Here is a 27,544-nt window from a genome sequence, read left to right as displayed (position 1 = left end):
CAAATTCAGAGATTATATAAGATGTGAAAAGGTTATAAGGGCTACAAAGAAAGAAAGAAAAGAGAATGGGAAATGGGTATCATAAGTGTCAGGATAGAAGGAAATGTTGCAATTTTAAATCGGGCAGTCTGGAAAAGTCTCATTGAGAAGGTGACATTTGAACAGAGACTTGAAGATCAGGGACAGAACCGCAGGATATCTGGGCAAAGAGGATTCTGGGCAGACAGAAGAGCCAGCGCAAAGGCCGTGAGGTGGAAGCATTGCTGGTGTGTACAGGAGACAGCAAGCAGGACAGGGTGGCTGCAGCAGAGTGAGCTGGTGGTGGAAAGAAAGGGAGATCAATCATGTAGGGCCTCGGGGACCACTGTAAGAACTTTGACTTTTACTCTGAGTAGAACAGCAAGCCATTGGAGAGTCCTTAGCAGAGAAAGGACTGATCTGGCTCATGTTTTAAATCTGGCTGCCATATTGGGAGTAGATTGGAGGGAAAAAAAGTGGAAGCCCTGGGACCCACCAACATGAACAATCAGGGAGAAGACAAGAGGCCAGCAAAGGAATGAACAGAGGTAGTAGGAGCAAAACTGTAGTGTACGTTTTCCTGGAAGCCAAAATGAAGAAAGTCTCTCAAAGGAGGGAGTGGGTGTATTTGGCCCCCCTTCCAAGACTACAACTGCAGTGAATGTTCCACAAAGCATATCAAGTCCTTTAAAATCCTCGAAAAACTTCTTACTACTTTCAGGAATAGCCCGAGGCAATTATCAGGACTTATCTAGCTTTTCATGAACTGACCTTGCTTGTCTCATACCAAGCCCATCCCTACCTGAAGCAATTGCAGCTCCCCAAACATGGGGTGCTTGTTCTAAACACTGAGTCTTTCCATAGTTCTTCCTTTGCCTGGAAACTTCCTGTCAATCCTTCAGGTCTTGGCTGAGATGAGACACCGCCTTTCAAGTCTTCCCCTGCTCTGTGCTCCCTGAACATCTACCGCTTACTCCAGCCGGAGCATGTGTCAGGCCTCTGAGCCCAAAAGCCATCATATCGCCTGTGACCTGCATGTATACATCCGGATGGCCTGAAGCAACTGAAGATCCACAAAAGAAGTGAAAACAGCCTTAACTGATGACGTTCCACCATTGTGATTTGTTCCTGCCCTACCCTAACTGAAAAGATATATTCTCCCCCGCCCTTAAGAAAGTACTGTGTAATATTCTCCCCCTCCCGCCCTTAAGAAGGTACTATGTGATATTCTCCCGGCCACCCTCCAGAAGGTACTTTGTACACCTATCCCAAACCTATAAAAACTGGTGATAATCCCGGCCGGGCGCGGTGGCTCAAGCCTGTAATCTCAGCACTTTGGGAGGCCAAGGCGGGCGGATCACGAGGTCAGGAGATCGAGACCATCCTGGTTAACACGGTGAAACCCCGTCTCCACTAAAAAAATACAAAAAATTAGCCGGGCGAGGTGGCGGCGCCTGTAGTCCCAGCTACTCGGGAGGCTGAGGCAGGAAATGACGTGAACCCGGGAGGCGGAGCTTGCAGTGAGCTGAGATCCCGCCACTGCACTCCAGCCTGGGCGACAGAGCCAGACTCCGTCTCAAAAAAAAAAAAAAAAAAAAAAAAAGAACTAATGCTGATCCCACCACCCTTTGCTGAATCCTTTTTTGGACTCAGCCCGCCTGAACCCAGGTGAAATAAACCGCCTTGTTGCTCACACAAAGCCTGTTTGGTGGTCTCCTCGCACGGACGCGTGAGACATTTGGTGCCGAAGACCCAGGTCAGCGGGACTCCTTCGGGAGACCAGTCCCCTGTCCTCACCCTCACTCCGTGAAGAGATCCACCCACGACCTCGGGTCCTCAGACCAACCAGCCCAAGGAACATCTCACCGATTTTAAATCCGGTAAGCGACCTCTTTTTACTCTCTTCTCCAGCCTCTCTCACTATCCCTCAGCCTCTTTCTCCTTTCAATTTTGGCGCCACCCTTCAATCTCTCCCTTCTCTTAATTTCAATTCCTTTCATTTTCTGATAGAGACAAAGGAGACACATTTTATCCGTGGACCCAAAACTCCGGCGCCGGTCACGGACTCAGGAAGGCAGCCTTCCCTTGGTGTTTAGTTGTTGCGGGGACGCCTGCCTGATTATTCACCCACATTCCATTGGTGTCTGATCTCCGCGGGGACGCCTGCCTTGATCATTCACCCACATTCCCTTGGTGGCAAGTCAATTGCGAGGACGCCTGCTTTGGCTGCTCAACCACATTGCAGCCCAGGACTACTCACGCTACCCCTTCTCTCCATGTCTCTACCCTCTCTTTTCTCTCCACTTTCCCGGGGGGCAAGCACCCCCCACCCCTTCTCTTCCTGTCTCCACCCGTTTTCTACTTTCCTGGGGGCCAAGTGCCTCCCACCCCTCTTCCACTTTCCTGGGGGGCAAATACCTCCCACCCCATTTCCACTTTCCTGGGGGGCAAGCACCCCCCACCCCTTCTCTCCCTGTCTCTACCCTTCTCTTTAAACTCGCCTCCTTCACTATGGGCAATCTTCCACCCTCCATTCCTCCTTCTTCTCCCTTAGCCTGTGTTTTCAAGAACTTAAAACCTCTTCAACTCTCACCTGACCTAAAATCTAAGCATCTTATTTTCTTCTGCAATACCACTTGACCCCAATACAAACTCGATAATGGTTCGAAATAGCCAGAAAACCGCACTTTGGATTTCTCCATTTTACAAGGTCTAGGTAATTTTTGTCGAAAAATGCACAAATGGTCTGAGGTGCCTGATGTCCAGGCATTCTTTTACACATTGGTCCCTCCCTAGTCCCTGCTCCCGATGTGACTCATCCCAAATAGCTCTTCTTTCTCTCCTGTCTGTTCCTTCAGTCTCCACCCCAAGCTCTGAGTCCTTTGAATCCTCCTTTTCTAGACTCATCTGGCCTCTCCCCTCCTCCCCAGGCTGCTCCTCGCCAGGCCGAGCCAGGCCCCAATTCTTCCTCAGCCTCTGCTCCCCCACCCTCTAATCTTTCTATCACCTCCCCTCCTCACACCTGGTCTGGTTTACAGTTTCGTTCTGCACCTAGCTCTCCCCCACCTGCCCAACTATTTCCTCCTAGAGAGGTGGCTGGAGCTGAAGGCATAGTCAGGGCACATGTGCCTTTTTCTCTATCAGACCTTTCCCAAATCAGCCAGCATTTAGGCTCTTTCTCATCAGACCCCACTAAATATATACAGGAATTCTGATATCTATCTCTGTCCTACAATTTGATCTGGAGTGACTTAAGTGTCATCCTAACTTCTACCCTCTCCCCAGATGAGGGGGAGTTTTTTCTGTAGCCCAATCTCACGCTGATAATCGCCGGCTTCATGAGCCAGACCTCCAGGAAGGCATTAGAGCAGGTCCCCGAGAAGATCCCCAATGGAACTGTCAGGCAGATTCCCCAGGTATAGCTAGGCGAGATTACATGGTTTCCTGCCGACTTGAAGGGCTTAAAAAGGCAGCTTACAAAGCTGTTAATTATGATAAACTTAAAGAAACTACCTAAGGTAAAGACGAAAACCCAGCCCAGTTCATCGCCTGCTTAGCAGCAACCCTTAGACACTTTATCGCCCTAGACCAAGAGGGGCCAGAAGGCCGCCTTATTCTTAATATGCATGTTATCACCCAGTCAGCTCCTGACATTAGAAAAAAGCTTCAAAAATTGGAATCCGGCCCTCAAACCCCACAACAGGAATTAATCAACCTCGCCTTCAAGGTGTAAATAATAGAGAGGAGGTAGCCAGACAGCAATGCATTTCTGAGTTACATTACCTCTGCTGTAAAACAACCCACAACCACGTCTCCAACATACAAAAATTTCAGAACATCCAAGCCACAGCTCCCAGGGCCTCCTTCAAAACATCCTTGTGGACCTTGCTTCAAATGCCAAAAGCCTGGCCACTGGGCCAAGGAGTGCCGGCAGCCCAGGATTCCTCCTAAGCCGTGCCCTGTCTGTGCCGGCCCCCACTGGAGGTCAGACTGTCCAACTCACATCGCCGCCGCTCCTAAAGCCCCTGGAGCCCAAACCCAACGTTCCTTGGCCGACTCCTTCCCAGATCTCCTTGGCTTAGCAGCTGAAGACTGATGCTGCCCGATCGCCTTGGAGGCCCCCTGGACCGTCACGGACGCTGAGCTTTGGGTCAATCTTACAGTAGAGGGTAAGTCCATCCCCTTCTTAATCAATTCGGAGGCTACCCACTCCACATTACCTTCTTTTCAAGGGCCTGTTTCCTTTGCCTCCATAACTGTTGTGGGTATTGACGGCCAGGCTTCTAAACCTCTTAAAACTCCCCAACTCTGGTGCCACTTTGGACAACACTCTTTAATGCACTCCTTTTTAGTTATCCCCATCTGCCCAACTCCCTTATTAAGTCGAGACATTTTAACTAAATTATTTGCTTCCCTGACTATTCCTGGGTTACAGCCACACCTCATTGCCGTCTTTTGCCCTGGTTCAAAGCCTCTTTCACATCCTCTCCTTGTATCTCCCCACCTTAATTCACAAGTATAGGACACCTCCACTCCCTCCTTGGTGACGGATGATGCACCCCTTACCATCCCATTAAAACCTAATCACCCTTACCCCGCTCAATGCCAATATCTCATCCCACAGCATGCTTTAAAAGGATTAAAGCCTGTTATCACTTGCCTGTTACAGCATGGTCTTTTAAAGCCTATAAACTCTCCTTATAATTCCCCCATTTTACCTGTTCAAAAACTGGACAAGCCTTACAGGTTAGTTCAGAATCTGTGCCTTATCAACCAAATTGTCTTGCCTATCCACCCCATGGTGCCAAAGCCATATACTCTCCTATCCTCAATACCTCCCTCCACAACCACTCCATAACCCATTATTCTGTTCTAGATCTCAAACCTGCTTTCTTTACTATTCCTTGCACCCTTCATCCCAGCCTCTCTTTGCTTTCACTTGGACTGACCCTGATACGCATCAGGCTCAGCAAATTACCTGGGCTGTACTGCCGCAAGGCTTCACAGACAGCTCCCATTCAGTCAAGCCCACATTTCTTCCTCATCTATTACCTATTCCAACATAGTTCTTCATGAAAACATACATGCTCTCCCTGCTGATCGTGTCTGGCTAATCTCCCAAGCCCTAACCCCTTCTACAAAACAGCAACTCCTTTCCTTCCTGGGCATGGTAGGATACTTTTGCCTTAAGATACCTGGTTTTGCCATGCTAACGAAACCATTATATAAACTCACAAAACCAAGCCTAGCTGACCCCATAGATCCTAAATCCTTTCGCCACTCCTCTTTCTGTTCCTTAAAAACAGCCCTAGAAGTTGCCCCCACACTAGCTCTCCCTAACTCATCCCAACCCTTTTCATTACACACAGCCAAAGTACAGGGCTGTGTGGCCAAAATTATTACATAAGAACCGGGACCACGCCCTGTAGCCTTTCTGTCCAAACAACTTGACCTTACTGTTTTAGGCTGGCCCCCACCCCCATGACTATATCTCTCTGATCCACCTGACATTCACTCCATTTCCCCATATTTCCTTCTTTCATGTTCCTCACCCTGATCACACTTGGTTTATTGATGGCAGTTCCACCAGGCCTAATCGCCACTCACCAGCAAAGGCAGGTGACGCTATAGTATCTTCCATATCTATCATTGAGGCCACCACTCTGCCCCACTCCACTACCTCTCAGCAAGCCAAACTCATTGCCTTAACTCGAGCACTCACTCTTGCAAAGGGACTATGTGTCAATATTTATACTGACTCTGAATATGCCTTCCATATCCTGCACCACCATGCTGTTATATGGGCTGGAAGAGGTTTCCTCACCATGCAAGGGTCCTCCATCATTAATGCCTCTTTAATAAAAACTCTTCTTAAGGCCACTTTACTTCCAAAGGAAGCTGGAGTCATACACTGCAAGGGCCACTAAAAGGCATCAGATCCCATCATTCAGGGCAACGCTTATGCTGATAAGGTAGCTAAAGAAGCAGCTAGCATTCCAACTTCTGTCCCTCATGGCCAGTTTTTCACCTTCTAGTTGGTCACTCCTATTTATTCTCCTACTGAAGTTTCTACCTATCAATCTCTTCCCACACAGGGCAAATTGTTCTTGAACGAAGGAAAATATCTCCTTCCAGCCTCACAGACCCATTCTATTCTGTCGTCATTTCATAACCTCTTCCATGTAGGTTACAAGCCATTAGTCCACCTCTTAAAACCTGTCATTTCCTTTCCATCGTGAATATCTATCCCCAATCCTCCACTCTTGACTCCCTCTTGGAGTGGATAGATGATCTTTGCTGACAGGACACATTCCAACACTTTCACCCTGATGAAGTCCTATTCTTTACTGTTATACTCACTCTTATTCTCGTTCCTGTTCTTATGCCACCGTCTACCTCTCTCCAGCTATCTCCACCACACTATCAATCTCACTCACTCTCTCCTAGCCATTTCTAATCCTTCTTTAACAAACAACAAACAATTGCTGGCTTTGCATTTCTCTTTCCTCCAAAATCGCCAAGGCCTCAATTTACTCACTGCTGAAAAAGGAGGACTCTGTATATTTTTAAATGAAGAGTGTTGTTTTTACCTAAATCAATCTGACCTGGTATATGACAACATAAAAAAACCCAAGGATAGAGCCCCAAAACTCGCCAACCAAGCAAATAATTATGCTGAACCCCCTTGGGCGCTCTCTAATTGGATGTCCTGGGTTCTCCTAATTCTTAGTCCTTCAATACCTGTTTTTCTCCTTCTCTTATTCAGACCTTGTGTCTTTCATTTAGTCTCTCAATTCATACAAAACTGCATCCAGGCCATCACCAATCATTCTATACTACAAACGCTCCTTCTAACAACCCCACAGTATCACCCCTCACCCCAAAATCTTTCTTCAGTTTAATCTCTCCCACTCTAGGTTCCCATATCGCCCTTAATCCCACTTGGAGCAGCCCTGAAAAACATTGCCCATTATCTCTCCATACCACCCCCCAAAATTTTTGCTACCCCAACACTTCACCACTATTTTGTTTTGTTTTTCTTATTAATATATGAAGACAGGAATATCAGGCCTTTGAGCCCAAGCTAAGCCATCATATCCTCTGTGACCTACGTGTATACATCCAGATGGCCTGAAGCAACTAAAGATCCACAAAAGAAGTGAAAATAGCCTTAACTGATGACATTCCACCATTGTGATTTGTTCCTGCCCTACCCTAACGGAAAAGATACATTCTCCCCAGCCCTTAAGAAGGTACTTTGTAATATTCTCCTCCTGCCCTTAAGAAGGTACTTTGCACGCATATCCCAAACCTTTAAGAACTAATGATAATCCCACCACCCTTTGCTGACTCCTTTTTCAGACTCAGCCCGCCTCCTGCACCCAGGTGAAATAAACAGCCTTGATGCTCACAAAGCCTATTTGGTGGTCTCTTCACAAGAACGCGTGAGACAGCATTTACTATGCTATTGAGATTGCCTGTTGAACCTTTCTGCCTCCTTCAACAGAGAATAAGTTTATTGAAGGCAGAGAATATTTATCCTTCACACAGAACTTGAAAAAACAGTTATAATTTTTTTTTTTTTTTCTGATACAGAGTCTTGCTCTGTTGCCCCGGCTGGAGTGCAATGGCAGGATCTCAGCTCACTGCAACCCCTGCCTCCTGGGTTCAAGCAATTTTCCTGCCTCAGCCTCCCAAATAGCTTGGATTACAGGCACTTGCCTTCATGCCCGGCTAATTTTTGTATTTTTGTAGAGATGAGGTTTCACCATGTTGGCCAGGCTGGTCTTGAAGTCCTGATCTTGGGTGATTCACCCGCCTCAGCCCCCCAAAGTGTTGGGATTACAGGCTTGAGGCAACACACTCAGCCAGTATTTTTGAATGAATGAGAAAATACATTTTGGGACATGTTGAATTGAGGTATTTATGGGACACAGAAGGCAGAAGCATCTGGTAAGAGCAGTGGTGTGCTGGCAAATGTTTATCAACTGGCTCATAGTGGAAAAAGTTCCAATTTGTAGCATTTGTTGAATTCCACAATGTCAACACTCCCACATTGGTATTCAAGCTGCCAACGTGGCATTGCTAAATATAGAATTGAGAAGAGATGTGCACTCTTGGCTCTCACAAGTTGGTACAAGCAGGCTCCAGCACACCACTGCCTGTGGGTAGGTGGATTTAAGGGTATGAGGTTCAGGACTGCGATGTGGGCTGGAGAGATAGATTTGCTGGTCATCTTCAAAGTGACAGTCATTGGAACTAGAGGAACAGCAAGACAGCCCAAGGAGTTTGTTCAGGGTCAAAAGGAGAGAACAGGAATCGAATTTGACATAAGGCCAACATGTTATGTATCATGTGGAAAAGGAGCATCTTTGAAGGAGAAAGACCTGAATGAAAAATTGTTCAGGAGAACAATTCAGGAGAAAACCTGAATGATTTTTTCATTCGGACAGGAAGACCTGAATGAGAAAATCAGGAGAACAAGGTCAGAACAGTGTCAAGGAAGTGAGAGAATAGGAATTTTCAAGAAGATTCTTCCCATGGTAAATATTATGCAGAGAGATGCAGTAATGCAAGGTCTGGAAAATGTCTATTATGTTTCAAAGTTAGCAGGTTATTATTACTTAGCCAGAATAGTAAGGACAGTGGCCAGAGTACAGAGAGAAAAGTGAGAAGACAGTGGATATGGTCAGGGATGGTGGCATTTGGGGTGTTGTATTAGTTACCTGTTGCTGCATATCAAATTACTTTAAAATTTAGTAGCTTAAGCCGGGCCCAGTGGCTCACACCTGTAATCCCAATACCTTGGGAGGCCGAGGCAGACAGATCACTTGAGGTCAGGAGTTCAAGACCAGCCTGGCCAACATAGCAAAACCACATCTCTATTAAAAATACAAAAAATTGGCCGGGCGCGGTGGCTCAAACCTATAATCCCAGCACTTTGGGAGGCTGAGACGGGCGGATCACGAGGTCAGGAGATCGAGACCATCCTGGCTAACACAGTGAAACCCCATCTCTACTAAAAAAAAAAAAAAAAAAAAAACTAGCCAGGTGTGGTGGCGGGCGCCTGTAGTCCCAGCTACTCGGGAGGCTGAGGCAGGAGAATGGCGTGAACCCGGGAGGCGGAGCTTGCGGTGAGCTGAGATCCGGCCACTGCACTCCAGCCTGGGCGACAGAGCGAGACTCCGTCTCAAAAAAAAAAAAAAAAAAAATTTAGCTGTGCGTGGTGACACAGGCCTGTAGTCCCAGCTGCTTGGGAGGCTGAGGCAGGAGAATCCCTTGAACCCAGGAGGTGGAAGTGGCAGTGAGCGAGATTGTGCCACTGCACTCCAGCCTGGGTGACAGAGCAAGACCCTATCTCAAAAACAAAACAAAACAACACAGTAGCTTAAAACAAAAATAAACATCTCAGATTCAGTGTGTCAGGAATTCAGGAGAAACAGATCTGGGCAGTTTAGACCTGGGGTCTCTTGTGATGTTACCTAGGGCTGTGGCCATCTGCCAGCTTGAATGGGGCTAGAGGACCTCATGTGGTTGGCAAACTGCTGGCCATTGGCAGGAAACCCCAGTTCTTCCCCATGTGGACCTCTCCATAGGGCTGCTTGAGTGTCCTCACAATATGGCAGCTGGTTTCCTCTGTAGTGAATGATCCAAGATAGCAAGGCAGAAGAAGCTGTAAGTGTCTTTAATGGCCTAGCCTTAGCAGAAATGCACCACTACTTCTACATATCTTGTCAGTCACTCAGACTAGCCATTATTCAGTGTGATAGGGACGATACAAGGGCATAGATAGCAGGAGGAAAAGATCATAGGGGGCCATCTTGGAGGCTGACCACCACAGATGGAGGCAAGGGCTGGTAGGATTGACTGGCATCAGGGTTGCAAAGAGAACTCTGATACTAATCTGCTTCATTGAATCACTGGTATATTTCAGCTCCCCAGTAGAGGTGTTATTCAAGCTCCTAGAGCTGAGACGTCTTTCTGTAGACTTTGAGGCTGGTGCAGCAAGAAGATTAGCAGTGTGGATAATTTTTTCTGTGAGAACCATAAGCCAACATAGGCTGAGACTAATGTGCAGCCTCATTATTGAGGCTGTTTCAAATACAGACTCCCTCTCTTGGAAGGTACACAATGATTAGGCTTGGAAACTGTGCAGTCAGATGGAAGTAGCACCATGATCAGAATGTAAGAAGCATATTTTCTCTGATTCAGGATAAACCTCACTGATCAGGGCTTACCTCTTTCTACCTCTGAGATTCTTTTCTTTTTCTTTCTTTTTTTTTTTTTTTTGAGACGGAGTCTTGCTCTGTTGCCCAAATGCAGTGATATAATATTGGCTCACTGCAACCTCTGCCTCCTGGGTTCAAGCGATTCTCCTGCCTTAGCCTCCCGAGTAGCTGGGATTACAGGTGTGCACCACCACGCCTGGCTAATTTTTGTATTTTTACTAAAGATAGGGTTTTGCCATGTTGGCCAGGCTGGTCTGGAACTCCTGACCTCAGGTGATCCACCTGCCTCAGCCTCCCAAAGTGATGGGATTACAGGCATGAGCCACCGCACCCGACCTTCAGATTCCTTATTTTCTAATAGTAAGATGTAAAATTTGGGGGAAATGTTTCTACTTTCTCAGTTTTGTGTATCAGAAATCTATAAGGGCTTATAATAATGGACATAACACCTATCATCACGGTTAGAGTTCAGAATCAAATTTGTGGAAATGGCCGGGCGCGGTGACTCATGCCTGTAATCCGAGCACTTTGGGAAGCTGAAGCAGGTGGATCACCTGAGGCCAGGAGTTCGAGACCAGCCTGGCCAACATAGTGAAACCCCATCTCTACTAAAAATACAAAGAATAGCGGGACATGGTGGTGGGCGCCTGTAACCCCAATCACTCGGGAGGCTGAGGCAGGAGAATCGCTTTAACCCAGGAGGTGGAGGTTGCTGTAAGCCAAGGTTGTGCCACTGCACTCTAGCCTGGGCGACAGAGTGAGACACCACCTGAAAAAAAAAAAAAAAAATTGTGGAAACAGCTAGAATTTTCTACTTTTTCTACTTGATCACCGGTGGGACGTTCTCTGCTGCTGCCATCTTGTGGTCACTTGGAGTAATAACAATCACAATGTGCCTTTAGTCAGTGACTCACCAGGCGATGTAGGAAGGTCCTCTGGGTGAATATTTCCGATAGCAGGTTTCCAATTATTCTGCAAGGCAGGCTCTACTTATGGTGTAAAGTTTTGCTTATTAGAAAGTTCTTTCTGAAACTGAGTCAAATTCTGCTTTTATTCAATTTCTATACAATTCTTTTTCTACTTTATAATTTTTTTAAAATTTTTTATTATTATTATACTTTAAGTTCTAGGGTACATGTGCATAACGTGCAGGTTTGTTACATATGTATACTTGTGCCATGTTGCTGTGCTGCACCCATCAACTCGTCAGCACCCATCAATTCGTCATTTACATCAGGTATAACTCCCAATGCAATCCCTCCCCCCTCCCCCCTCCCCATGATAGGCCCCGGTGTGTGATGTTCCCCTTCCCGAGTCCAAGTGATCTCATTATTCAGTTCCCGCCTATGAGTGAGAACATGCGGTGTTTGGTTTTCTGTTCTTGTGATAGTTTGCTAAGAATGATGGTTTCCAGCTTCATCCATGTCCCTACAAAGGACACAAACTCATCCTTTTTTATGGCTGCATAGTATTCCATGGTGTATATGTGCCACATTTTCTTAATCCAGTCTGTCACTGATGGACATTTGGGTTGATTCCAAGTCTTTGCTATTGTGAATAGTGCCGCAATAAACATACGTGTGCATGTGTCTTTATAGCAGCATGATTTATAATCCTTTGGGTATATACCCAGTAATGGGATGGCTGGGTCATATGGTATTTTTTTTAATTAATTTTTTTTTTTTTTTTTTGAGACAGGGTCTTGGTCTGTTGCCTAGCCTGGAGTGCAATGGCATGATCATAGTTCATTGCAGCTTCAAACTCCTGGGCTCAAGGGATACTCCTAGCTAGCCTCTCAAGTAGTTAGGACTACGGGTGTGTGCCACCACACCTGGCTAATTTATTATTATTATTATTATTTTGAGACAGAGTCTCACTCAGTCACCCAGGCTAGAGTACAGTGGCACAATCTTGGCTCACTGCAAATCTCCAGCTCCCAGGTTCAAGTGTGATTCTTCTGTCTCAGCTTCCCAAGTAGCTGTGATTACAAGTGTGCACCAACACGCTGGCTAATTTTCGTATTTTTAGTAGAGATGTGGTTTTGCCATGTTGCCCAGGCTGTTCTTGAACTTCTAACCTTAGGTAATCCATCTGCCCCAGCCTGCCAATGTGCTGGGGTTGCAGATGTAAGCCACCACAGCTGTCCTGCCTGGCTGATTTTTAAAATTATTTTTTGTAGAGAGAAGATCTAGCTATGTTGCCCAAGTTGGTCTTGAATTCCTGGGCTCAAGCAATCCTCCTGCCTTGGTCTCTCAAAGTGTTGGGATTACTGGTGTGAGCCACTGCACCCAGCCCTCTAATTCTTAAAAAAAAAAAAAAAAAAAAGGAGGCAGCTGCTTATCATATTTCCCTAAATCTTTTTTCCTAAATATTTTAGCTTCTTTATCTCTCCCTAAATAATATGATTCCCAGAGCCCTCATTCATCATCTAGGGTCTGAGACAGGCATGCTGGTGCAAGTGATTTACTGGGGAGTGGCCTCAGGAGAAACCTGTAGGGAAGCCAGGGAAGCAAGATGGTGAAGAGGGCAGAGCTAAGCAAGGATGCAGTTTAGCCAGAGACCAGCCCAGCCTGATGCCACGGGGAGCTCTGGATCCTGAGTGGTACTACAGAATGAGTCTCACCTTGAGGCAAGGGGTTCCGTCTTGTATACTGTGACACTCAGTCGTTGGCTCTTGGGGGTGAGGGGAGTTGGAGGAAACTTTCCCCAGTGAATGGCAATTCTCAGGAGGGCTATAGCAGCCAACGCTCAACAGCATGTGGGGAATGGGTGACCAGGAAAGAGGATCTGTATACCTTCTGCTCATATCTCATTTCAGTCATTATAGTCAGACCAGGACCCAAATATCCCAGGGGTAGTCTGAAGTGTAGTATTCAAGGGATCCAGGCCGAGTACAGTGGCTCATGCTTATAATCCCAGCACTTTGGGAGGCCGAGGCAGGCAGATCCCTTGAGCCTGGGAAGTTGAGGCTGCAGTGAGCCAAGATCAAGCCACTGCACTCCAACCAAGGCAACAGAGTGAGACCCTGTCTGGGGGGGGAAAAAAAAAAAAAAAAAGAGTTCAAGGGATTCATTATATCCCATTCTCCTGAGCCCAGTATTAATAGTCTAGGCTTACATTTGGGTTGTCTGATCGAAACCCCAAGAAATTTTTCACATAAAATTGTTCCCAGGCCAAGTGTCTTCCATCAATGCCTATGGCACGGTGATACCAAAAGCAAAAGCAGGTAAAATTGTATTCCTTTAAAATTTCCTCCTGTCAGTTTGGACTCACATTCTAGCTAACTAAGCCCTCATTGAAACTGAATTCTATCATCTAATCCAGCACTCTATGCTCTGTCTTCTGCAGACGATCTGTCCTTTGGGCTGGTCATCTCTCTCTCTTTTTTTTTTTTTTTTTGTTTGTTTTTTAAGATGGAGCCTCGCTCTGTTGCCTAGGTTGGAGTGCAGTGGCACAGTCTCAGCTCACTGCAACCTCCACCTCCCGAGTTCAAGCAATTTTCCTGCCTCAGCTTCCCGAGCAGCTAGAACTACAGGTGCGTGCCACCACATCTGGCTAATTTTTGTATTTTTAGTAGGGACGGGGTTTCACCACGTTGGCCAGGCTGGTCTCGAACTCCTGACCTCAGGTGATCCACCTGTCTTGGCCTCCAAAGTGTTAGGATTACAGGCGTGAGCCACAGCACCTAGCCAGGGCTGGTCATCTCTTAGTGTCTGGCTGTCAGTGCCCCTGCCTGATGATATCTGTTCTGTTGCTATCTGCAGAACAGAACCACAGAGGGAACTTTGGTTGAAAACAGTCAGCAGCAAGCCTGAGGCCAGGGCCGTAGAAAGAAAGCCAAGGTTTAATGGAAACATGAGTCTGAAATAAGTAGACAGCCCGGAACCCAGGTGGTTATGTAGTTAATGTTATGTGACCAATATAGAAAACTTGAGAATATCAGCTCAGTAGCCCTGAGCCTTCTTGTAGCTTGACAGTGCGGGGAAGGTATCTGAAAATAATTTAAGAAAAGTATTCGGGCCAGATGCGGTGGCTCACACCTGTAATCTCAGCAGTTTGGGAGACTGAGGATCACCTGACATCAGGAGTTTGAGATCAGCCTGGACAACATAGTGAAACTCTGTCTCTACTAAAAATACAAAAATTAGCCGGGCGTGGTGTCACATGCCTGTGGTCCCAGCTATTTGGGAGGCTGAGGCAGGAGAATCACTTGAGGAGGCAGAGGTTGCAGTGAGCTGAGATTGTGCCACTGCACTCCAGCCTAGGTGACAGAACAAAACTCTGTCTCAAAAAAAAAAAAATAAAGAAAGAAAGAAAGAAAGAAAAGAAAAAGAAAAAGAAAGAAAGAAAGAAAAGAAAAAGAAAAAGAAAGAAAGAAAGAAAAGAAAAAGAAAAAGAAAAAAGAAATGTATTCAGCCAATATTCAACTCATTTAAATGAGTTGTAGAGTGGCATATGATTACCTTAAACTTTATAATTTGCAGAGAATTATACATCATCTAGGATAACATTTTCCACATATCCAACTGCACCATCATTTGCAGCATCAGACCCAGAGGAGGCAGGTAGCATGGTACCTTCTCCCTCCCTCCATCAGCTCCAGGGCTCACACATCTAACTGGCCCTGGGGCAGGGAAAGTCACCCCTCCTCCGACCCTGATTGAGGTGTTGAGACAGTTTTTTCTCACCAGGCCTCCATTAGCAGAAGAAGCCATCTTTCTGAGCAGTTCTGCAAGCATATTTCTCTCTGCCAGCCTTGTCGACAACTGGCAAACCTTTTCCCCTAAAGGGCAGTAGATGAAAAGGGTCACCATGAAAGGCAGATCGTACTTGGGAAATACCAAAGAGCACCTAAAATCACCTTATGTACCCCCAGAGATATGTGTGTCCCACTGACCTTTGGGATACACCAAGTTGCAGCATATTTTCTGGAGTGGAGAATCATCTAATTATTCCATCCTCTCATCCCCATCCTCCCAGACCAAAGACCTAAAAATCTTGAGAGCAGTAAGACTGCACAGTAGAAACCACATTAGAAACTTATTGCATTTGTCACCTCTGAACCACAAAGTAGACTTTTTTCTATCCTAGTTAGAGGCATGAGCTTTACATGTGACCAACGTTCTCTCATTTGTTACCTGCCCACCAAGTTCAGTAGGTCTCTACATATTGGGCTCTCTTTACAAAGCAACTTAAACAAATTATGATATCAAGGAGAGATTCCAGTGATGAAGAGCAGCCTGCTTTTGAATGTACTCCCCCAAATGCAGGCACAAGATGAATTTCGTATTGGGATGGCTTAACTAACCTGTCTTGATTTCAGAGTCACTATGTCTGTCTACATTTAAAACAGATAATTATCTTTTAACTAGGCCAAAACATTCAGGTTACAAAAGGTCACAGTGAAAAGTTAAGTTCTTGTCTCTGCAGGGAGCAGGCAAGAGCCCCACCCTCCTGGGCACAGCTGCAGCTGCCCAAGTTGCGGCTATAGATCCAGGCATCTCTGCACTCTCCGGGGCCAGGAAGGGCCCCCTTGTTCCTGCAGGCTCAGAGGTGTCTGTTCCCACTGCCTGGCCTCTCCCTGCTCCTGGCACCCACTCTGATCTTGGAACAAGATTGGGGTCAAGCCTGGATGCTGTTACAGCCCAGCCAGGTTGTGACACAGCAGCCCCCTGCTGTGTTGGCCCCCTCTGGATTTTGGGCACTGATGAGTACAGGAGGGAGGCTGAGGTGGGGGCTGAGGGCAGCTTGATGCTGGTCTGCAGGCACCCCTTGGCACAAACAGCCTGGCATGCCATGAACTGTGGCAAGAGGCAGAGAGGCTCCTGGGCAGAAGAGGACAGGTCTCCAGTGAAGCTCCACCTTCAAGCTGGGGAGAGCTTGAAGCCTGATGGCCAGGCTGCTGGTCCCATGGACCAGAGTGGAAACTTGTGGTGCTTTTTCTGGGCCTGCCCATGGCTGCCTATGGACCAATCAGCATGCACGTCCTCTGCTCTGAAGCCCATAAAAACCCCAGACTCAGCCAGACTTGGGGACATGACAGGACTACCAGTGGTGAAGGGGAGCTACTGACCCCAGGGTTTCCTCTTGGCTGAGAGCTGAAGATACAATGTGATGACCAGCTGCAGAGAGGAGCTACCCACCCCAGGGTCTCCTCTCTGCTGAGAGCTGAGCAGATGTCAGGACTACCAGCTACAGAGAAGAGCTACCCACTCCAGGTTCTCCTCTTTGCTGTGAGCTGAATCTCATCAGGACCTCTTGCCTGTGGAGAGGAGCTATCCAATGCAGGTCTCCTCTGAGCTGTTCTGTCGCTCAGTAAAGCTCCTCTTTGCCTTGCTCACCCTCCACTTGTCTGCATACCTCATTCTTTCTGGACACAGGACAAGAACTTAGGACCTGCCGAATGGCAGGGCTGAAAGAGCTGTAACACAAACAGGGCTGAAACATGCCCCTTGCTTGCCACATTGCAGGTGACAAGAAGGAGAGAAGAGAGAAGGAGAGAAGAGCTGTGGCCCTTTGGGGAGCGGAGATCTAGGAGCTTCCTGAGCCAGGGCTGTGACACTCTCTTTGGAACTCTGGGGTTCCTGGCATCTCCAAGGTTCTGGGCACCACTGTGTTCCCTGGTGCCAGCCATGGAAGCTGCTTGCAGTATGCCTGGTCCAGCTGCAGCCTCCCAGGGAGCTGGGACCCATGCCAGCACCTGGAGCTGCCCACTCTGCTATAGCTGGTGTGCCTGGTTGTATGCAATGGCCAGACCCTACACTTGCTCACACACCCCTTGCTGCTCCATGCCTGGCTTGCCCTTGGCAGGCAGTGGGCTCCAGGTCAATAACACAAAATGAGCACAGCCTGCTAGGCTGAGCAGCCAGAATGAGCCCAGTGGGCCTGAGCAAAACTCAGGCAAAAAAAAAGCCACTGGCCTCAGAAGTTTCCAGCTGGTGAAGTGACATCCCAAGAATCCCATGACACAGGTCAGGCATGGTGGCTCATGCCTATAATCTCAGCACTTTGGGAGGCCAAGGCAAGTGGATCACGAGGAAAGGAGTTCGAGACCAGCCTGACCACCAACATGGTGAAACCCTGTCTCTGCTGAAAATACAAAACTTAGCTGGGCGTGGTGGTACGCACCTATAATCCCAGCTACTTAGGAGGCTGAGGCAGGAGAACCACTTGAACCCAGGAGGCAGAGGTTGCAGTGAGCCGAGATTGAGCCATTGCACTCCAGCCCAGGTGACAGAGCAGGACGCCATCTGAAAAAAAAAAGAAAAAGAATCCCAGGATACTAAAAATACAAATAATTAGCTGAACATGTTGGCACATGGCTGTAATCCCAGCTACTTGGGAGGCTGAGGCATGAGGATCACTTGAACCCAGGAGGCAGAGGTTGCAGTGAGACGAGATGGCACCCCTGTACTCCAGCCTGGGTGTCAGAGTGAGACTCTGCCTCAAAACAGAGAAATAAATAAATAAATAAAAGTAAATAGAAACACAACTGATCACTGACTTCTCTAGCAACAAGTTCCTCCCTTCTCAAGCTCCCTTTCCCCTGGCAATTGATGTTAGTTAACTGGAGAGTGAGCATTCTATCAAACTCCATTTAGAGTCCAGAAGATAAACAGCTAGGCTTTCCTGTTGGTGACAGCTGCTTTGCAGATGCCAAAATCACCTCCAAGATCTTTTACTGCATTAAAAAAATGATCCCAGATGCTGCTTTCCACAAACTTCATAGATGGTTTTTCAATATATTAGTCCACAAAGTGGAATCCATTATCACATTCATTTATTTTTCATGAGGTGCTGTAACAGGAATCCTGGATTCAGCAAGTGAAGCTCAAAGCCATGTAAATAATGTAAGTTAAGTACAACTGATAGGCACCACTGTCATCTTGACATCGCTGAGAGTGTTAGAGTAAAGAGGCATACATGTGGCAACATGATCACATTCTTTATCCTTCTGCCAAGAGACTGGTAATGAAGGGACTGAAGGTGAATTTTTAATTTTCAACTTAAGTGAGTGGTTCTCCAGCATTAGTGAGTAGAAAAACCATCTGCAGGCGATTCCTTTTTTTTTTTTTTTTTTTTTTTGAGACAGAGTCTCAGGCTAGAGTGCAGTGACATGATCTTGGCTCACTGCGACCTCCGCCTCCTGGGTTCAAGCAATTCTCTTGCGTCAGCCTCCTGAGTAGCTGGATTACAGGCGTGCACCCACACCCAGCTAATTTTTTTGTACTTTTAGTAGAGATTGGGTTTCACCATGTTGGCCAGTCTGGTCTCAAACTCCTGACCTCAAGGGATCTGCTCACCGTGGCCTCCCAAAGTGCTAGGATTACAGGCACGAGCCACTGCTCCCAGCCAGGTGATTCTAACTCAGAAGGTCTCTCTCTTTCCCACCCTTCCTTCCTTCTGACAAATCTCTTTTATTTTTATTTTTGGCTTCCCAGAAAGTATCTCACCAACAAGTATCTTTTAAGCTCCTGCTATGCATCAGACAATGTTTGGGTCTCATCATCTGCATGTTAACAAGCCCTCTAAATGATCTTTGGGTAGGTGGTTCAAAGAACACATTGTAGAAGCTGGCCTAAAGAAACCTGTAATTGATACTGTGGTTATCTTTAAAAAAATTTTTTTTAATTTTCTTTCTTTATAAAATAGAGATGAGGTTTCACCATGTTGCCCAGGATGGTCTTGAACTCCTGGGTTCAAGCAATCCGCCCGCCTCAGCCTCCCAAAGTGCTGGGATTACAGGCATGAGAAACTGTGACCAGCCAATACTGTGGTTACCATTCATTTTATCCAGTTCCTCAACCCCTACAACAGATGCTATGTTGTGTTTAGGTACCCACCCTTCTCTGCTCAACCATGTGCTTCAGGAGAGGATGGTCACAGACCCAGGGGGTAGATCCTGATTGTTCAAAGGCAATCATGGTCTTCCCATTTCCCATTGTAGGGACCGGTTTAGATAAGGCCAATCGATGCAGCTCTGACCAGTATAATGGAGGAGAAATCTGCAGGGGGTTTCTGGGAAAGACTTTCTTGCTCCTAATAAAAGACATACAAGAAAATATGGCCTTTTCTTATTCTGAATATGATTGTATCCAGATATGAAGGTTGGCACTAGGGCAGTCACCTTGCAACAAGAAGGGGAAAGCGAGCCCCCAGATGAAGCCTGCCCAGCAGGATGACAGAGCAACAAGATGGAAAGAACTTGGTTCTTGAAAATGTCATTGAGCCATGGAATTACCCAACCCTGGAGCTGTCCTATTCTTGGACTTGTAGGTGTAGAATAACACATTTCCTTGTTTAAGCCAGATGGGCTTGGGACTCTTATACCTTCTGCTAAAAACATTCTGACTGGCATTGAATTTGCATGTGCACTTTTGATTCAGGGTTTAAGCTTTCTGTAATTCACTGTTAAATAATTGTAACAGTGTCTCAGGTGGGTTCCCTGGAAGCTGAGTCTGAGATAGGGATTTGAGTGCACATGATTTATTGAGGTCATGCTCTCAGGAGACTGGTAGAGCAGGAGGTGAAATAGAAAAGGAAAAAGGGAAGAGATGAGCAAGGATGTGGTTGCATGTGAAGTCTCGCTTTGGCCTGATCCATGGACGGTTCTGGGGCTGTATTGTTCAGTATGGTAGCCATCAGCCACATGTAGCTATTTAAGTTTAAATTAATTAAAAGGAGTTAAAATTTAAAGCTCAGTTCTTTAGTCACATGCCAAGTGCTCGATGACCACAGAAACTCATAGGTAAAGTCATCAGCCACATCAAACATAGGAGCCCGAAACTCACCATCAGTTAAAGGTATCTGGAGAGAGTACCAATCATGAGTACTACCCATGGTATGTAAGCAGACATGGGCTGCACGCAATGCTATGGGCGGAGAGGTTAGGTAACACTCCTTTTTTGCTAATCCACATTGGGAATTTAGAATCTCCCGAGACTGCTCCTAAGGAGCACCTTTATTTCCTAACAATCCGTAGAGTTCAGACACATACCAACTATATAAACATATCTGATAGGCGGGTCACTCCAGTGATCCTCAGATTGCAGGGGGGACAATGGAGGCTCAGAGAGCAGACTCAAAGGGAGAAAGGGACCTGGCGCAATGAGTAAGAACTAGAAAAAAAGTGCCTGAATGTCAAAGAGAACTGGTGGGGACAGAGGTCTGACTCTGGACAGAACTTGAAGCTGCTGCTGGAACTGTCTCATCCAGCCACTGTGTCCTACAGGAAAGAAAGAAGAGGGTATATATTTTCACTTTTTCACTATGTTCATCTCACTTTTTTTTTTTTTTTTTTGAGTCAAGGTCTTACTCTGTCGCCCAGACTAGAGTGCAGTGGTGCAATCTCAGGTCACTGCAACCTCCCTATCCCAGGCTCAAGCGATTCTCCTGCCTCAGCCTCCCAAGTAGCTAGAACCACAGACACGTGCCACTACACCAGGCTAATATTTTGTATTTTTTTGTAGAGAGGGGGTCTCACCATGTTGCCCAGAGTGGTCTCAAACTCCTGGACTCAAGTGATCTACCCGCCTTGGCCTCCCAAAGTGCTGGGATTACAGGTATGAGCCACTGCACCCGTGGTGGCCTGTAATCTGGCACCGTTTGAAATCCAACCACCCTGCCCATCTCACTTCTATAGTATGTTTTCGTATGTTTTATGTCTGTCTACTCTTTGGTTATCTCTTCATGTGACACCAACTTTGTAATGCCATCTTCTAGAAAGAGAATAGAAGATAATTCAGTCTTTCCTCTTACATGGTTGGCCACAATTTGTTTTTTGCTATTACTACTTTAATTTTATTTATTTTTTATGACTTTAAAAAATTTTTGTGGGTACATAGTAGCTGTATATATTTGTGGGGTACATGAGATGTTCTGATACTGGCATGTGATGTGAAATAAGCACATCATGGGGAATGGGGTATCCATCCCCTCAAGCCTTTATCCTTTGAGTTACAAACAATCCAATTATATTCTTAAAATAGACAATTAAGTTATTATTGACTATAATCACCTTATTGTGCTATCAATAGTATTTATTTTTATTTTACTATTATTATTATTTTTGAGACAGGGTCTTGCTCTGTTGCCCAGGCTAGAGTGCAGTGGTATGATCATAGGTGCAACCTTGACCTCCTGGGCTCAAGTGATCCTCTTGCCTCAGCCTTCCAAGTGGCTGGGACTACAAGTTTGCACCATCACGGCCATCTAATTTTTTAATTTTTTGTAGAGATGGGGTCTCGCTTTGTTGCCCAGGCTGGTCTTGAACCCCTGGGTTCAAGTGATCCTCCCACTTTGGCTTCCAAAGTGCTGGGATTACAGGCTTGAGTCACTGTGCCTTGCCTATTATTCCTACTTTAGAAATATTTCTTTTTGCTTCACAACTTACTATGGGAAATGCCTCATCTTTACCTTCCTTCTCAGTTCTTTGATCAGGGGTTACTTCTTGCCTGGAGGGAAGTCCTCAGATTTCCTAGCCATGTCCTCCCAGTAGCTGCTACCAGAGCAATAGCTGCTGGTTCAGCTCAGGTCAGGTCCTCATTGCCCTGTTCCATCACTGGTTTGGTCCTGGGGGGTAAGCAGGAGGGGCTTGGGGGTGCAGGAGAAGTAACTATGAGCCTAAGTCATAGTCGCCCCTGAGCAGGAAGCAGAGGAGCTTCTCGTTCAGATTCTTCTCCTTGAGGTCAAAGATAGAATCCAGAGGCTAAACCACATCACCCCTCAGGGCACACCAGCCCAACTTCCAACTGCTGGCACCTGCAACTTTGGCTAAGGGCTGTTCTCTGGTCACTGAAGCCCACTTTGCTCACCTGTGTGGCAAGCTGCCGATGTCCAGGAATTACTGTTCCTCCCCACAACTCCCAGTAGACTTCAGCTAATGAGTAATGGAAGTTAGTGTGTAAATACCAAAGCTCATCGTTCCTTGGGTGGGATACCTGAGTACAAGTCTACACTGGCTCCCAGCGTTTCCCATCATGATTGAGCTCCATTTGTCCTCATGGTAATTGACTGGGTAATGCCCATGCCTCCTTTATTTGGCTGCCTTTCCTGTACTTTCTCACTTCCCCTCCTATTGGTGTTTCTTTGTCTCTCAAATGAACTCCTTGCACTCTCAGCATCTGCTTCTGGGGGTACCCAACTAAGGCATTAGATGAAGTCTACAAGAGCAGTTGTCACTGGGGGCTGGGTGATTTGATAGTGCTGGCAGCCTGCTGCTTGGCCTAACCCCGAGGACCATCATCAGGGCGCAGAGACTGGGGCAGCACACTCTGCCTCCACATCTTCCGCATGGTTAGTTTAAATCTGGAGTGAAGATTACTAGCAAATATATGGACCATACAACAAGCTACTTACTCCCGTATCACTCTTACTTATTTATTTTTTAATTTTCATTTTTTTGAGACAGGGTCTTACTTTGTTACCCAGCCTGGTGTGCAGTGGTACGATCTCGGCTCACTGTAGCCTTGATCTCCCAGGTTCAAGCGATCCTCCTGCATCAGCCCCCAAGTAGCTGGGATTACAGGTGCGCGCCCGCATGCCTGGCTGATTTTTGTATTTTTTGTAGAGATGGGGTTTCATTATGTTGCCCAGGCTGGTCTTGAACTCCTGAGCCCAAGTGATTCTCCCACCTCGGCCTCCCAAAGTGCTGGGATTACAGCTGTGAGCCACTGCGCCTGGCCTTCCATATAATTCTTATCAGTTCTAAAACTGCTATTTTGTTCGCCATCTGTTTGACTTCTGTGTTTTTCTCTCAACTGGTTCAGAACTTGAAAGTAGAAGGTCATTAATTGAGCCTCCTGAAACTGTTAAAAATAAGCATGGTAAGCTGGGCATGGTGGCTCACGACCATAATCCCTTTGGGAGGCTGAGGTGGGCGAATCATGAGGTCAGGAGTCCAAGACCAGCCTGGCCAATAGGGTGAAACCCTGCCTCTACTAAAAATACAAAATTTATCCAGGTGTGGTAATGTGTGCCTATAATCCCAGCTACTAGGGAGGCTGAGGCAGCAGAATTGCTTGAACCCAGGAGGCGGAGGTTGCAGTGAGCTGAGAACATGCCACTGCACTCTACCCTGGGCGACACAGTAAGACTCCGTATCAAAATAATAATAAATAAATAAGCATGGTGGAAAGATAGGACTTCAGGATGAGTACAATCCAGGGAGATTGGAAAGAGGATGGCTAGATGCTGAGGGAAGGAGCAAATCTATAGTCCACAAAGGAGGAGGTATAATGAGGTACTAGGTAGAGTACGAGAATAAGAATTTAGAAATAAAGAGAAGGCAGAAGTCAAGTAATTGGAACACATGGGGATGCTGGATGTGATCCTGTTGAAACTAGAGCTCAATTATCAGAACTGGGTCACTGCAACCAGAATAGAGTAATCCATGCTGAGACATAGTTTGTGAGGTAAGAGCAAGTCAAATGCTTTCTTAACAGGCTATGATTGGACCTAGGGGTGGTAGGCTGAGGCGCAGCTGAGGACATGGTAAACCCAGGTGTGGACAGACATTGAGGAAACAGGCTGGCAGGCTGGTACTGATTGGTTCTGCAATCAAGCATTTAAAAGACTGGCGCAATTCTATCCTTCTGGTTTGTTTTGTTTTATTTTTGAAATGGTGTCTCATTCTGTCACCCAGTCTGGAGTGCAGTGGCATGATCTTGGCTCACTGCAACCTCTGCCTCCCAGGTTCATGCAATTTTCCCTGCCTCAGCCTCCCAAGTAGCTGGGATTATAGGCTCCTGCCACCATGCCCAGCTAAGTTTTTTTTTTTTTTTTTTTTTTTTTGAGACGGAGTCTCGCTCTGTCACCCGGGCTGGAGTGCAGTGGCCGGATCTCAGCTCACTGCAAGCTCCGCCTCCCGGGTTCACGCCATTCTCCTGCCTCAGCCTCCCGAGTAGCTGGGACTACAGGCGCCCGCCACCACGCCTGGCTAGTTTTTTTTTGTATTTTTTAGTAGAGATGGGGTTTCACCATGTTGACCAGGCTGGTCTTGAACTCCTGACCTCAGGTGATCCACCCGCCTCGGCCTCCAAAGGTGCTGGGATTACAGGCGTGAGCCCATGTACCTGGCCTTATTTTTCTTATTTGTAAAGGGGCAACACTGTGCTTTATAAAGCCACAAAGGAAAATGCCATTCTTTAGTCCTTTTTCTCAGATTTTGCAGATATTAGACTTAAAAGCCTCCTTGCCTAACCTGTCTCTTTTGTCTTCTCTGTTGAGGTTCATGCATCACGACGAAATACCAGCTGCTCTAAATGACTTCAAATTTGCCTGATCCAAACGAGTTGCATACCAGGTATGGATGTCGGGACTTGGTCAGTTATGAACGACAGAAACCTGAGTAAAACCAGCTTACGCAGAAAGAGATTTTTTTTTGATTCGGATAACTGGGAAGGATCCTGGGCTAGTTTAGAGGGTGGAAGGAAGAGCCCAAGAATCTAGGGCCTCAGAGACTTGAACTCTGGACTCAAGGTCAACCAGACTCTCTCTCCATTCAGTTCCCAAGCCAGTTTGTCACAACTTTTTTGACATATTTACCTTTTCCTGTCTTACTGCAGACAGAACTTTACAATACCTTTAATCTCCCCAGCAGCCTGAGTCACATGCTATCATATGCAGCTCAGCCAGCTCAGGTCAGGTCCTCACTGCCCTGCTCCACCACTGATTTGATCCTGGGGGGTGATGGGAGGGGAATGCCAGCAGGAAGAGATCTGTGTATTGCATCCCTGGAGGACACTGATTAGTGCTGCTTACATCTTACACCCATTTCATGGCCCAGCATGTCATGGACAATCAATAAATACTCTTGAATGTATGAGTAAGGCTTTCATAAATAATGTGACAGACGTAGCTCTCATTGTTGTAAATTAATACATTTTAGTTTACATCTCTATCTGGAGATGCTGGTCCATGTGTGCTTGCTTCTGAGACATGTCTGCTGTCAGTGTTTTGAGGAAACAGTTTCTGAGTCTGCAAGCTTTGGTAAATTCAGAAGGTAATTAAATGCCACCTTTGAAGGTTTCCTGGATAACAGTCTGTTCTAGATGACCACCTAGACTATAAGCCTTTCCCTACTGAAATCTCTACACTAAGAACCTATTAATGAAACGTATACGTTTTTCAAACTCATGTTTACAACATCACAATGAAGTAACTATAGTCAGATAAGATGTTATTGTCTCCATTGAATAGCTAGGAAGGTCCAGGCATACATTGGGTAAGTCAGTGTTTTTCAAGGAATGTCTTCCAGAACACACAACTCCTAGGTGATTCATGAAAAGGCGTTCTGTGGTCAGTTATGATTGGGAAGACTGAGTGATTTCCAATATATGTTAGTATGCTAAAGGTTCTGAAGGAAGCAGTTAAGAACTCTGTATGGGGCAGGTACAGTGGCTCATGCCTATAATCCCAGCACTTTGAGAGGCCGAGGTGGGAGGATCACTTGAGTGCAGAAGTTCAAGACCAGCCTGGGCTTATAGAGACCCAGTCTCTACAAAAAATTAAAAAGTTGGCTGGGCATGGTGGTGCTCACCTATAGTCCCAGCTACTCAGGAGTCTGAAGTGGGAGGATCACTTGACCTCAAAATTCAAGGCTGCAGTGAGCCAAGATCATGTTACTGCACTCCAGCCTGGGCAACAGAACGAGATGCTGTCTTTTTTTTTTTTTTTTCTGTGAGACAGAGTCTTGCTCTGTCGCCCAGGCTGGAGTGCAGTGGCACAATCTCAGCTCACTGCAAGCTCCGCCTCCCGGGTTCACGCCATTCTCCTCCCTCAGCCTCCCGAGTAACTGGGACTACAGGTGCCCGCCACCATGACCGGCTAATTTTTTTGTATTTTTAGTAGAGATGGGGTTTCACCGTGTTAGGCAGGATGGTCTTGATCTCCTGACCTTGTGATCTGCCCGCCTTGGCCTCCCAAAGTGCTGGGATTACAGGCATGAGCCACCGCACCCGGCCGAGATGCTGTCTTTTAAAAAAAAGCATCAGCAGAGAAAGCTATATTAAGTAAAATCCATTTAACATTGATCAAAAGGATTTAGCAAAATTACTGGACCTTAAAACTGCTGTTTCTATATATATCTTCTCTTATTCCCTCCTGTTTTCACACAGGATCTGTCTCTTTCCACCTAAGGCCAATCTCTCCATTTATACCTAGGACCCTATTTTCCTTTCCATCCATTCTTAAGAATCTTCTATTTTTCAAGTATTCTCTCTCCTTCCTCATCCTAGGGGTGGTAGCAGCTCCCTGCTCTTGCTAATCATCCCGTTTGATTTTCCAATACCTATTTAATTAGTTCCCCTTACTTGGTATAAGCTATGTTTTCCTGATTTGACCCTAACTGATGATGATACATGGAAATATCAGAAAATAGGGAATAGGGGGAAGGAGAGCATTTGAGAAACAGGCAAAATTTACTTGACTTGGTAGATTACTTTGAAGTCAAGGTACCTCAGGGAAAGTAGAAGAGACCAGGAGGCAATGGCAGTAGATTGATGTCTATGAGCTCTTACCTAGGCATCATTCAGTTTCCTGTGAAAGCAGATGTCCTCCACACTAGCGGTTGTGGGGAAGTTGTATGAGTAGAGAAAAGGGCAGGTTACAGAGGACAGCCCATCTCCCTGTATATGAGCGATTCTCTCTGGTTGTTAGTAAGTCACAAATAAGTCAGTGCTGTCATCTAGTTTCCTGGGGTGGGGGTCAGAGGACTTGCCCCACAGCAAAAACCTCTTTATCTGGGAACAAGCTGAGCACAGCTTCTTTTGGCTGCATCTGTAACCTGTCCTGGGTTGGGCCAGCTGCTGAGTTGTCACAGTTTGTGGTTGGCGCCTATTGTTAAATGTCAATATTTTCACAGTCATCCCACACTGCTATGCTATGGCATTTGTCCTTTGGCCCTGGGAAGACAGGCAATTCTTTCATACATAACAGGAAAAGATAGAAGAGAGACTGTCTTTTTCTCTCAAAGAGTGTTCAAGTCAGTAGCAGGTTATTGTACTCTGAATAATGCCCTTTCAAATGGAGAAAAAATAGAATTCTGAAATCACACACTTCTGGGACCATTAGAGACACCAGTTTACTGAGCATAACTTTTGCAAGATGATTTGTAATGAAATGTCATCTTCAAAGTCTGAAATAAGTAAAATATATTTATTCAGAAAATGCATAAGTGTTTGTGTATATGTATTAAAATCTATTACCGCCGGGCGCGGTGGCTCAAGCCTGTAATCCCAGCACTTTGGGAGGCCGAGACGGGCGGATCACAAGGTCAGGAGATCGAGACCATCCTGGCT

At 46.3% G+C, this 27,544-nt stretch overlaps 1 long non-coding RNA gene and 1 pseudogene across 1 annotated transcript; one reads left to right on the top strand and one right to left on the bottom strand.

Moving 5' to 3' along the window:
* Window positions 1-27,544, bottom strand: part of LOC119620695 (uncharacterized) — a 62,929-nt pseudogene that overhangs the window by 21,712 nt on the left and 13,673 nt on the right.
* Window positions 1,637-9,021, top strand: LOC119620696 (uncharacterized). The gene is made up of 3 exons (XR_005237241.2): window positions 1,637-1,898; window positions 4,086-4,187; window positions 7,075-9,021. It is a non-coding gene; the product is annotated as an uncharacterized lncRNA (long non-coding RNA).

The sequence above is a fragment of the Chlorocebus sabaeus genome, chromosome 15, assembly GCF_047675955.1.
Source record: "Chlorocebus sabaeus isolate Y175 chromosome 15, mChlSab1.0.hap1, whole genome shotgun sequence".
In the NCBI taxonomy this organism is placed as follows: Eukaryota; Metazoa; Chordata; class Mammalia; order Primates; family Cercopithecidae; genus Chlorocebus; species Chlorocebus sabaeus.
This window is presented reverse-complemented; position numbering and strand designations above follow the sequence as displayed.